General features: G+C 32.0%; 1 protein-coding gene across 2 annotated transcripts in view; it reads left to right on the top strand.

Moving 5' to 3' along the window:
• The window catches only part of LOC123720382 (nephrin), a 138,142-nt gene that overhangs the window by 19,303 nt on the left and 104,913 nt on the right, over window positions 1-13,926 (top strand). The gene's annotated exons all lie outside the window — the stretch shown is intronic.

A 13,926-nucleotide genomic window follows, 5' to 3' on the forward strand; every position in this document is an offset into this window, starting at 1 on the left:
TAATTCATTTTTAATGCAAACTCTCTTTGTTCTTAATTAAGAACGTTTTCCAAAAGAAAAGGAATTAAGAATATTAAAGGAAAACAAGGAAAATTAACCGCGATCGTAACATTAAGTTTAACGGGCTTTCTTTGAGTATTATTACTCGGATATACGTAAAAAATATAGTTACAACTGGCTGGTAGTAAATTTTTAAATGGTTATCAGAAAAAAGGCCGCGCGTTCATGAGTTTTCTATATTATAGATAATTATATTATTTGTATGACGAGAAATAAATTAAACCGTTTATTAACGCCACGGTAGTCTGAACCCAAGATTAAAGTCAAGACTTAGTGCTAAGGATGACAAAAACGTAATGGATTTATACATTCCCCATCCGGTTCTCTTGTGTCCGACCGTGCATACAACTGAATAATTTTCACTCATTACACCAGTTGTATAAAAAACCTTCTTACTCGTTAAAGAGATAAACAGAAAATGGAGGGCCACCAGAAACTTGGGAAAATAAAACATAATTTACTTATCTTAACAACTAGCTGTCAAAATTTAAGTGCGTGAATAGGAGCTAATTATTTATTGTGTCAGTTATACGCAGTAACACACATATATTACCCAGGGTTAGGTGGGGTTAAGATTGGAAAAAAATCTCGACCCTGTATCTTTTTTATACTATCCAAGAGATTGGTACTGGAGACCTTGCGTTAGACATACTATTTATTTTTTCGAATCTTAATAAGAATTAGTAAAAAAGTAAATTTTACTACGAAACCACAAAATAAATTATAACTATGCAGGGGTCGAGTTTAAGGACCTCCTGTAGATCAATTTTTTGAAGCTGATGACTCCATCTAACCCCGACTTTTTGGCCACCTGTATATATACATCAATCGTTATTTACTTACACACTTATTAACTAATGTTTGCTGTAAAATTATGTTTTACTTTTTACGATTAAAAGTGGTAACTGAATATGAATATTAAATTTTATACGTTAAAATGTTTTCTTGGTTTTACTTAAATATACTTAGTGGATCCTGGCTTAAATTCAATTACAGAATGCAAACAGCTTCCGCAAACGGACAGACGCTATTAATATACACAATTACACTGTCTCAGTGTTTATTGAATTCTTGCTGAGACAAACGTGCACTTTCCAGACTTTGCAGAATTAATTTAGTTTTTCATGGTTCTTTCAAAGAGGATGTGGTAATGGATAACTTGGATTCTCTTAAGCACTTTGTATTACTGTGAGCAAAAAGCTTTATGTACGTACGTAGGACGGATTCAATATTTCTCTATTTTTACGATAATATTTAATTTTCGCCATACTTAAAAGCCTCATAATGATTTTCTTTGCACAAGCAAGTGTTAATTCGCACACGTGGAAATAAAACATAATTTGTATTGTGAATCATCATAGCTGCTCATAACACGTTGTCTATTAAGTAATTATTACCATTTCTTCTTGATTTTCTGTATTGCTTTTTTGTGATTAATTATTTTCATTTCTTTTATTTTACTCGATATACCGTGTGTAAATACCCTACCAAAATTCTACAACAAAATGCTGAGCGTTTATAAGTCATTAAGTTTACGTCCAATAACAATTACTTAGTCTTCAGTTGCTTTGAGATAAGTGAGTGATTTTCATTATGGTATGAATAGTATGACCAGTAGGTCATAAGATTACTGCGTTTAATCTGAAAATCTCTTCAGTTTAATACTAATAGTGGACATATGTATATTAGCATATAGGCTTGTAAATAAATATTACTTGGTACATCAGACCTAAATATTTACTACAATAAGCTTCAAATGGATCCTGTTATATATAATCATTTGTCGTATTCATTGATCAAAAGGTCCAACGAAGTAGAAAAGTTTGGAAGACTTCTCTTTGTGTTCAAATCGTCCCAAAAATTCAATATTCAAGAAATAAATCGTAATAGTTTTCAAGTGTTGAAAGGTCAGCGAAAATAAACGAAAAATCTTGTTAGAGAAGAGGTTATATAAGGCTTAACCCGCGATCAATCGAGGGTCAGATATACCAGTTTATGACCGCAAACGTGATAGGTTTGCTTAGGGATGTGGAGGGTCGATAAAAATACACGTTACTTGATTGAATTGTTACACAAGTCATTTGGAAACGTCTGTAAATTTTATTTGTTTTATATTAAAGTGTTGTTATATGTAATCAGTACCACCAGTGTTTACGTTAGAAGCACTTCGGTTACTGCATATAGCTAATCAGTATTTAAGTACATATTCCAAAGTTATTTTTTACCCAGAAACAAAAAGTAAGTCTTTATTAAACCAAAGCATTTTGCAACATTTTTTTATTATTAATAACAATCTATGTAAAAATATCGACAAATATACATCCCTAAGGAACGCAATAATAGGAGCGGGACTACTTTACGAGAGCCTTTTATTCAAATTCGCTGGTTCCGTATCCAATAAGCAATAAGCCTCCGATATATTTCTTGGACCCTTATATTGTTCTGTACTTTGTCTTTTGTATACGAAATATAAATCACTGGCTGATCTTGCGATTTTGTTTACCAAAAATTGCTTAAATATGGTTTTTGGTGTGCGTATACGTCTCTTGAAATAATACTGCAAAAAAATCCGTCAAAAAAATACTAACGAAATATAATACATCGTAACTAAATATTATATTCACTGAAGTAAAGTCCGTTAGTGGTCTAGCGAAACATATCTAACGTTTCTTGTTAATTGCTTAACATGTGTATGTAAAATCAATGATTATTGGCCAAAATATAGTTTTCTAACCATGTAACTGTTGAAAGTTCAATTATTGGTAGTACGTCAAATATAGGAACACAGAAATGGGGCACTTATAATGTTGTGTTCCTGACTAGTACCCTCTTTCAGAGTCAGGGGAAGTTTGTACACTGAAAACATTGCTCCTGTTATAAAGTTTCTAGTTTTTGTCAAGTTTTCCAATTATTTCTTATACAAAGATGTATTAGCCCGGATGAAATATTCTTCTTTTTTTAAACTTTATAGGTTTATTAAACGTATTAAAGCTATACATGGTACTTTCCCATGTCTTTGTAATCTATATATATAAAATTCTCGTGTCACAATGTTCGTTCCCATACTCCTCCGAAACGGCTCGACCTTTGAATGATTGAAATTATTTTTTTAAGCATATTCAGTAAATCTGAGAATCGGTTACTATCTTTCAAATATCTAATATCTTTCAAATCCCTAAGTGATAAGGGGTGTCCACCCCAAATTGTTTTTATGATACAACATACAAAAGTACATACAACCCTTAATTTTCACCCCTCTACGATCAACCTCTATTTTTATTATAGTAGATAGGTTATATTTATTGAACTAAAAAAAATTATACATGGCAAAACAACGTTTGCCGGGTCAGATAGTAAGTCTATAAAATTGTAAACAATGTCTTACATTCCCTTCCTAGAGAACTGTCTCTAAAAATATAAAATAAACACCCAAATTGAGACATTTAAATGTCTAAAACTTAAGATTATTTTCAAAACAGTGCTTTCTAAGTATGAATAAGTGAAATGGGTCCCGTGTGCGAAAGCGAGATACAAAATGTCCGGATGTTACGCAATTTATACGTTGGATGGTTTGCAAAACGATTAATAAGACCGTGTCATGTTAACTCTAAGCAATATACGTCAATACAATCACGAAAATACAGCAATATTGAGGTAATCTTGCTGGTCATGGCTCGGGCCGCATCTGGGATTTTTAATCTCTGAATTTAACGCGTTTACGCTTCCCCTTCGCAATAAACGCTTTCGTCTATATATTTTCTGCATATATTTTATTTAAATAAAGATTAATTTAAATATCCACAATAATAATTCAACATTTATTTATTAAACTCCAAATTTAACTTAAACTCTAGGTTATTTTCATTCATACAAAGAAGCCTTCCCAAAATGTTTTTAAATAAATGAAACTTTTTCTATTCCCGATGTACGCTAAAATATTCTTAAGAAACCTCTTAAAAAGAAAACACGCAGTGTAAGTGAACGTTATGAAATTAGGTACTATTCATAACAGAGGCCGCTATTTTTCTTTTGCTGTAAAAGTTTTTTCTTTGTTAGAGTTGTTTTGCTGATATATTTCACCTTTATGTTAAGCTTTACTTTTTCTCAAATAGCCGAGATAGCAGAACCAGGTAACAGGTAGCGTTTACAAAAAAAATACTTTAAAATTATATAAAATTTAACATTTACATTTTTAGGCAAATTAATAAATACATTTAGTTCTGTCGATATCAGAAATGATTTAAATGTTATCATTAATACATTGATAATAATACGCGTAGTAGATGTGTGTTGGTCTGTATTAGCGCATATATTCCACAATTCTTACCAATGTAACTGATTAATTATTTTAATTACGTACAATTAAGTTAACGTTATTATTATATATGCAAATAGTTAAGTTTGCGGTATAAATTACAAAAGCAAGTTGCTAACGCTACCACGCCTTAACACTAGATTACCCAATAACAATGAATTCAAACATCCCATCTTCCCTCTCACTCCCAGTGTCTCGCTCACACGCAATCTCGTGTATAAAATTTGCAAACCTACCCAACTTATCTAACCCTTTTAAAATATTTATAGAACGGGGTGGGGTGTTCGCTATTTATTTTCGTTTATATCGTGCGCAGGACTTAGATACTTGTTACGTAATGAGAAAACTAAATAATGTATCAAAGACTCGGAATATTTAGTACCCGTATAACCTGGACGTATCACACTGAACTATCGTTTCACAACTGAACCAGCTGCCCACCGATGCCTTCCGAACCCAATTCTTACAAGGGCGCACTCACGGCACTGGTAATGTGAGTGTCAGTACAAACGTGCAGGAGGCTCACATAGAGATATATTTATCAATATATTTTTTGGCTATAAGTATATTGTCGGGTCAGCCCAGTATACTTAGTGGCCACACAAGACAATTTTATAAAGTTCTTCCGTATCAAGTATTTATTTATATTGAACAGACAGATTTACCCCTTTCATAAATCATTCTGCACCGTTTAAATATATATTAATATTTTTTTAAATATAATACAGTGGATATAATTAAATGAAATGGAGGATTCCAGTCAACCACTTCAATAATAATTACAAGAGTGATAAAAATTATACTGATTTAGGTTTTATTTAGGATTTGAAACTTCTAATTATATAAATTAATAAGGCTGTCTGCCATAAAAATATGTATGTATATAAATATATAGATCACGTATTTCGAGTTACGGCGTTCTTTTATTTGTCCAAAGTTGTAACAACTTAAGATATACATGTTACTGGAAACTACAATTGGTTATTATAAGTTTGTGAAGTTTGGAATATGTCGTGGAGCGTATTAAACGATTGTACAAAGTTTTGAGACTTAACGACTTAAATCTACGCATTTAGATATATTTAGTGCTTCAATAACTTGGGATGAATGTTAATTGCTTAAGCGAATTTTGTGGCACGACTAAGTTTAATGAAACTGTGTATTATTATTAACTTTCGAAAGTGGGGTTGATATTTGGTAATTCATCTATTTATATCATTTATAGATTATTTTCAAAAGTAAAAGGTTATGAGGTATGCGAGTGATAGTTATTGGAATCTAGTTTCCCCTTCCTATGTATACATGTATTGATATTTAAAAAAATATCCTGATACGCTTGCCATTTTAATTAGTCAGACGAGGTTTGAATAAAGCCATAAGAACATTTTGAAATATTCCGAATTTGAAGTTATTATTTGAATACTTCATGACCAAATATGTACATAATCAATTTAATTTTTATCACTTCAGTGACAAAATTGTCACATCCATTTTTAATATACCACATACAGTTATGTATTCGTTGGAACTAAAATTATGCCATATAAGGCGTTATTAGTACTAATTTAGCTCGAAACTAATTTACATTGAAAGTTTTGACATAAAAGGACTTTATATTTATAAATGTCAGTTTCTATTGACATAACGCCTACGCTAAAGCAATTTCGTCACGGGGGTTATTAGACAATATTATATTATTAAGTTTATATTTGATTATGTCATTCTTATAATTGGTTGTACATTTGTTTTTCTACCAAGTATTAAACTGGAAATCAATATTGGAAAGGAAAGATTTATACAACATACTTTCGTAATGAATAAACTCATAAAGTACTAAGTCTTCTAGTATTTAAATAAAAAATTCTTTTGCTATTACATTTCTATTATTATCCTTGAGTACAATGCTTTTATAATATTCTTAGTTGATGTTTCTTGTTTCCATTGATTCGATAGATGTTAAAGTAAGCTCGTCTTCAGCCTTTCCTCCATGGATATTTAAAAATCTCAATAGGTATATCTCTTCTACATACAAAGGCTTGATAAAAATAGAAGCTTTCCACCAACAATTACTTAATGAACATAATTTCACCTTAGCATACATAATTTAAATTTCTTATAAAATATGATCATATTAAATATTGTCACAAATTGAATTGCGCTTTTCTCATTTCGTTTCCATGAAAGCCTTTCTCAGGCGAATCAAAAGAAACGACTGGAACAGTTTCACATGAAACTATTCAGCGCATTTCAAATTGAGTTTAGGATTATAAGTTATATTATGTTAGTTTGGGAATTGAAATAGTTTCAGAAGCGTCAAAGGATACTTTAATTATACATAGTAATTATATGTTTCTGCTAGTGGAAAGTATTCCTCCACGTATGCTAAATGTTTTGCTCGAAAGACGAACGTTGACTTCGTTGAATAAAAACATCCAAGGAAAACAATAATTATCTTTTCTTACACACAAATGTAGTGTTTATAATATTCTGAACCGACATAAAGAAATAAATCTAAACAAATAAAAAATGGTCCCCGTGGCAGTGTACCTTTAATGCTGGCAGCATTTCCTGGCAGTATTGCGTTACTTATTCGTTGAGCGAGGAGGAAGCACCAGCTTTTTCCTTTATAAAAGATCACTATTCGGTTCCTAACGTAATAATAAAAAAATGATCGCTTAGTAAAAATTTTGTTTCCTCTAAATAATATATTTTATAGAAAGGGTACTGTTCGCTTACGAGTAAAAATTATTCGTATTGCAGTATATTTTACGTCTCTTATTATAGGCGGAGACACGTTGGTCCCATTTACGAGATATTTACTGCGATGTGTGATTATTAGCTGGCTGTTTTGTTGATTTGTTTGTTTATTCGCGTCTGGGGATGCTTTTTGTGAAAATGATAAGGAAATATAGAAGCATATATTTCTTGGTACCTACATACGGTGACAATATTAAAGCTCATTTTATACATTTCGACGAAATATATAGCGTTTACAAAGTTATTATATGCTATATCCATTCTCTATCTCATAAGATCTTAGTGGATATACATAGGAATCGAAATGTTTAAATACCGAGAGACGACTCTGGCTTAATAATGAAGTATTGCACTGAAAAATAATCACTAATACCCAACAAGAAGTAATAAAAAATTACATAAGTATTTACAATAGCACTATGTTATTTAAATATACTTTATCTTTAGACAAATATTACCAAAGATCTTTGTTTCTTTAAAGGAACCGGGATCCTATGGTTTTATTTAATTACCAGACTAGTTTTATGCGGTCTTTTACAAGACGGACAAAGATAAGGTTCGGTACAGTACAAATAAAGTTTATTAAGCGTAATTCCCCTCAAACAAACGGTACCGTTTTCTTAGCAACTACATATTTGGTAAGATTAATGCTCAAAAGATACGTCACTCAAGATAAACTCAAGGGAACCGCTTTCATTTACAGACACGCTTTTGCATTTAATGTCCCGATATTTGGGTGAGATCTACCAAAAATAATAGGTTAGCAGTTTTTTAGTAGTCAAAAAAATTTAATAATTCGATTGTTGACGAAACAATACTCATTTATGGAAAGATGAGTGGTGAAGTCGGCTTGGGTAGGCCTCGTCGTATATACCTGGCCCAAATCCATTAAAAAGTAACCACAACCGACGAGAATGCATGGTGAATGTCAATAAAGTCGATGATGCGAGAGAGGTATGTCAGAACCGTAGCAACTGGAGATTCGTGCTCTCTGCCTACCCCTTCGGTAAAAGGTCGTGAAAATATGAATAAATAGATTGTCGGTTGTATTCCTAGACTCTTTAAGAAGAATGTCTGGCTCTTAAGGGTTAAACTAAATTTAAGCACTCACACTCCTTTAGCTGGCCTCTTATCCTACAGGAAAAAAAAACAGCTAGCAAGTCTATAAAATAAAGTTACTGATTGAACAGCGAAAAACAGCGGAAGTTGTATGGAAAATCCTACTTGGAAAGTTGTTTTATTAAAAGAGTTCAGGATACCTAAAGCTAGACAGTCTAAAGTGTAGACCTGTGGGAAATCTCAGGACGACAGCTTAATGTAAAACGTACCGCCTTGAATTTTAACATTGTTTTTGCTTATTTTATAAAAACAGTCATTTAAAAATGTAGTACTGAAAGCACTGCGGAAGTTTTAAGCTGTTCCAGAATTATTTTTACGCAAACTGCTGAATTAAAAAATAACGGGATTCCAATTACTGTTTTCAGGAGCCACACCGATGAAACATATATGTTGTATTTTATGTCAGTAGTGTCATAATGGCCAAGCCTTCATTTAGTAGGATGTGCAGCTTATAATCTAACTTTTCTATTCATGTTTACAAATAACTATTTTATACGTAATAAATTTTAAATAATAATTTTCCCAAACAATATAATTTTCAATCTACTACTGGTATAAATTATTTATAAATTTAAATTCATTAAATCAGTCCAGTTTAGTTTGCACATTCGAAGTAACAATACTATTTACCCCTTTATACTTTCAAGTAATGAGTAATAATTAACATAAAATTAACTTAAGAAACACATTAAATTAGACGCCCAATAAATGATGGATCGGACAATACATCAATTAAAATTAAAATATACTTTATCATTAAATAGGACTCATTCATCAAACGTTTACGCTCGGCCAAGCGGAGAGAAAAAACAATTTTATCCCAATTTACCTTAAATTATTATGTATTTTAGCGGGAGAACGAATATTTATTATGTCCTCTTATCGCATTAATAAACCGCCCAAATCCTACAAAACAAATGAGAAGGATTAACTACACTTTTAGATAATTAGTAGCTAAAATCATAGACGTGACAACTCTTGGTGGTAAAAACCATTTGTCAAGTGAAGTTATTTATATGATTGTCATGTCACATTGTTTTACACACAGGCTGTTTTAACTTGCCCCGTGTCAAGCAAAGGGTACCTCTGTATGTTTTACTGTAATTTAAATTAGATTTGACACGAATTTTGTAAAGTATTTGTTACTATCCTTCAAGTTTTATTTAGCTCAACAGACACATTATAGTATGGTAATTAGGCTGTCTACTGAATTCTAGACTTCTCATCCATAGCATCTGTTTATTGTTTCCCCATAGATACATTCATGTTTAGAATGTAAATATATACTAACGGGCACGGCATCATGTTCTTTTAATAACCGAAATTCCTTTTATGCGAGACAATAAACACCCGAAATATGATACGTTTTCGTTGAATTTCTCGTGTAAAAATTCTAATGTGCGTACTCCTGTTTGCCTTTAGTATTTTATAAATCGGTGTAATTTGGCGTTATTGTTATAAGCCTAAATTCTGTTCAAATTTTCACGCGAATAATAAAGGTTTAAAATATTTTAATTATGCTAAGAGATGGCACGTATTTTATTTATTTTTTTATTATTTGGGAAAAAATTTATCCAAATAGTAATAGTTTTTCCTTATCATGTTACACATTAATACATAATACAAAACAGAAATGACGAAGAACACAGTATGTTCGCTGCAATAGAACCTGCGCCATCCAAATAAACTAATAAGTTGAAAAATCAAGAAAAATGCTTTCCAATTTACGCCTCGCAATTTTAGCGGTAATGTTAATTCCAGTTAAGAAAGGATTGGTTGTACGTCAACTAAAATTTCCTTGAAGACGAAGGTAAACAATTTGAGTGAGTGTTTGAACTGTTAGTTTTGTACACTGTGGTATAGTTATCTCCATTGTGAAATAAATGGGAAATACTGAGCCCGATATAGCAGCCTTTGTTAGAAAATTGATGATACATTCGCGTATAAATAACATACATTCAAAAAGATATTGTGTTTACAATTTATAGTTGATATCGCGTGTGCTGGCGCCTTAACTACACTCGCGTGCAATAAATATGGCACGATTACAAATAATTTAATATATTCCAAAATATGAGTTCGGTATTTGATGTTTGAATTTGCTTTTTACATTTAAAAAGCTCGTACATTTGCGACATAAAGCACTGAAGCTCTATTATAAGTGCGTAGTTGAGAATTTGTTCTTCATAAATTTAAATTTTATGCTATACAGTGTATATCAAAGGTAAATTTTCATCTAGAAATTATTAGTGAAATAACTTAAGAATGTTCCACTTTAATGGAAATCACGGGTGCTTTGTATTCAGCTTAGCCTTAGCCTATAAGTCTATTATAGAAGGCACTAGAGAACATTGTCTTAAAAGGTAAATAAGCCAAAGTAAATACCGAGTATGACGGTATATTGTTACAATTAGGTCTAACGGCTATGTGAATATGAGACAATGGCATTGTGTGCGTGGGAGATGAGATGGTATGCTTTGATGAGAAAAACTTTTTAATTGACGCAGATTAGGTAACAAAAAGAAATTTCTGCAATATTTGGTATCAAAAAGCAGTTACATATAAGAATTTTAAAGTTGTAGTAATTGTCGTCATATTAGCGATAGTATCGCGTTCTAAAACGTTTTTATATATTTATTAATCTTTAGTTCAGAAAATCCGATACCATACAAAACTGCGTACACTTTATCGTGATTATTTGACAATAATTTATCCCCAATATTATACTTGTTACATAAACTCTTTGACAGAATGGTTCGCTAAAGTCGCCTAAAGTGATATTAATTCATTGAGTGCTGCCCGCGCCGGTGTAAAATGAATTATTGTATTAGGTAATACGGGAAGTCCCCTTTCATGCGAATATAATTACGTGACAGAATTTACGTAGAAAGCGGCGCTACGCTAATGCCAATTTATAGGAAGTTTTGTTGAAGTATCATAATAGTGCGCTACGAGTATAATAAAGATGTGTGGAGGACAACGTGATCTTAATTTAAATGATATTTAATTAAATAAGTTAAGGATTAAGCCTGCCCCATGCCCCATTAAATAACTTTATTAATTATGTGTGCATTTAACACTCGCTTGTACGGTGTACAAAGAGTTTGTGAACAATTCGGAAGTGCTTCAGGCACAGAAGACTGATCACGATGATACATATCTAGAGGTTCTAGCGCTGCTCATTTTTATGTTAAACAAAAAATGTTTTTGACTAAGTATATACTTTAATACATGTTTCGTATTGGTTATTTTCAAAAAGAAATCTAGAATGTGCGGCATTTCACAAATGCGAGTATAATGGAATTTTTCACCGCGTCAAATCTAAAATTGATCGAAGTATAGAAATTCCAATGGATCAAAATTCTTTTTACCCTGATTATAGGTCCTTGGAGAATGTAAGAATGCGACTTTGAAGTACCATGACTGCCTGGGTCCTAAGAGCTATGACATATTTTATAGCTTAAAGCAAAATGCCTTTCGAATCAAGATAATATTTGTCAATAGAACCTCCGGATTTTCATTGAATTAACTGAGCTACGTTTTGTAAATTTAATTTTATTTCATTTAATAATTTTATGTATTTCTACTTGGACTGTTGCCTTAGTTGGAATATACCAAAAAAAATAAAGGGATCGTCGCAATTTGACTTAGATTCCGAAAATTGTGATTTCACACATAATTTCAAACATTCATACTTATAAATTTAACACTAAACTTGGAAGCCTAGATACATACAACACCCATACAGGTCAGACTGATAAGCTTCTTTTTTAAAGTCGGTTAAATGTTAATAGTATGGAATGGAGAAGTTTTTGTAAATTGTATAACATTTTTATCTTAGATTTCCGATATACAGTGGCTTTTGTTCAAATAACAAGTTTTCTTTAAAAAAGGCAGCTTTTCATAGAGTACGTTAAATTGTAAAAATATCAGGTAGCACAACGTGTATCGTGAGATGTGTATTTTGAAGCCTGTAGAGGACACTCGCGAAGGAAATTGAAAAGTGAATAGGAACTTATAAGGTTTCCACATCTTGTATGTGCTAAACATTTCTTTAAAGAAATATATATACAGACCGCAATTATTGTCAATGTTTTGTTACATTTATACCTCCATATACATATTTTTTATGTACTACTGCCACATCCAAGAATCCTGAGTAGTATCAGAATCAGGTTTCGAAATGGCATTAAAATTCTTGAAGCCTAGAACCAACAAAGTAAGTTAAATCTATAAATATCATTTTGGTTAAGAATATTGTTAGTACTGTATGTTAAAAGTCGGGTTTGTACTTAGCTTAACAAATTAAATATATTTAGAGAATTTGTGAAATCTTTACACTTTAAACTTTATTATTCTGTGTCTCCCGAACGAATTCCATTTAAACCTTCCCAAACTGCGTTGAGTCTTTCGTAAAATATATTAAAATAAATCAGTGGCTCTACAACCTTTATAGGTCTGGGACTCAGATTTCTGTATCTGCTTCATGATCTTTTGTCAATCTAATACGCAAGTACGTGATAAGCCTCCTGTACCTGACGCCGTCGACTTTTTGGGTCTAAGGTAAGCCAGTTTACTCCCGAAAACATTGTGAGTAACCGGCTCCTTCACCGTTTGAGCGTTAAATGTCCACATAGAAAGAAAGTACATTGGTGTTCAGACGGAAATCGAGCCTACGACCTCAGGGAAGTCCTCAGAGTCGCCTGAAGTAAAGTAGTAAAACATATTAGTTTAAATAAAATAAAACTGTATTTTACGTATTAACGGTAATTAAGTAATTACTAACAAAACCTTTGTTATTATGATAATCATAATTTTCGTTCATCACTTTCAAACGAACAAAACGAAATTATGTTATAAACATAATTTCACTGGTTTTTTTTCAACGTTTAATTTCACTGTGAAGCCAGTAATTGCGACTTGAAGCAGATAATTACTGCGTGGCCTTCACCTTTCCACAGAGTAACATTAACAGTTGAATATTGTAATGCGCAGCCTCTGAGGGAGAGCGTCACCCAATTACCATGTACGGTGAATAACAACATCGGGGGAGCTGTCTTAGATCACCCACCATCTTAAACCTAAAGAAATACAAAAGAAACAGATACAATCTGTACTCTTAGAGTTTTACTGTTTTTTACCTTCTGCTCGTATTTGCAATCAGCCCTAAGTCTATGAGCTGATCTGTGCTGTGGTGCAACAATGACTACTGCCGGTCTTCTAGTTCTAGAATATGGTGACGTTTTAGTCCTCTCACATATTGTCATATGGTGAGATGGCAAGCAAGTTCATGGGGGCGATATTTTAACCGCTGTTTCTCAATCTCCGGATTTCCTTTTTAATTGTTTTATTTCAAGGTGTTCTTAAACTTCCATATGTTCCGTGGTTATGTACCATAGTACTTTTGCAATTTCTCTTACGATCTTGTTCTGTTTTAGCGCCACTGGATTATAATGATTTGACAAATTCAGAGCTAAATAAGTTATTTTTACTGTCATAAGCTAGAAACGTTTTTATAATATATTTGTAGTTATATCAATAGTTGTTATTTTCCTTTGTCTAAGAGCGTTTTTTGTTTGTTTCAATATGTACTGTGCTCTCTCTGGTTTTTATTACGCTATTGAAATTTGTGACTTTCAGATGAAAGCCTAATGTCGCCTTGTTGGAAAATACAA

The sequence above is a fragment of the Pieris brassicae genome, chromosome 2 (assembly GCF_905147105.1).
Source record: "Pieris brassicae chromosome 2, ilPieBrab1.1, whole genome shotgun sequence".
In the NCBI taxonomy this organism is placed as follows: Eukaryota; Metazoa; Arthropoda; class Insecta; order Lepidoptera; family Pieridae; genus Pieris; species Pieris brassicae.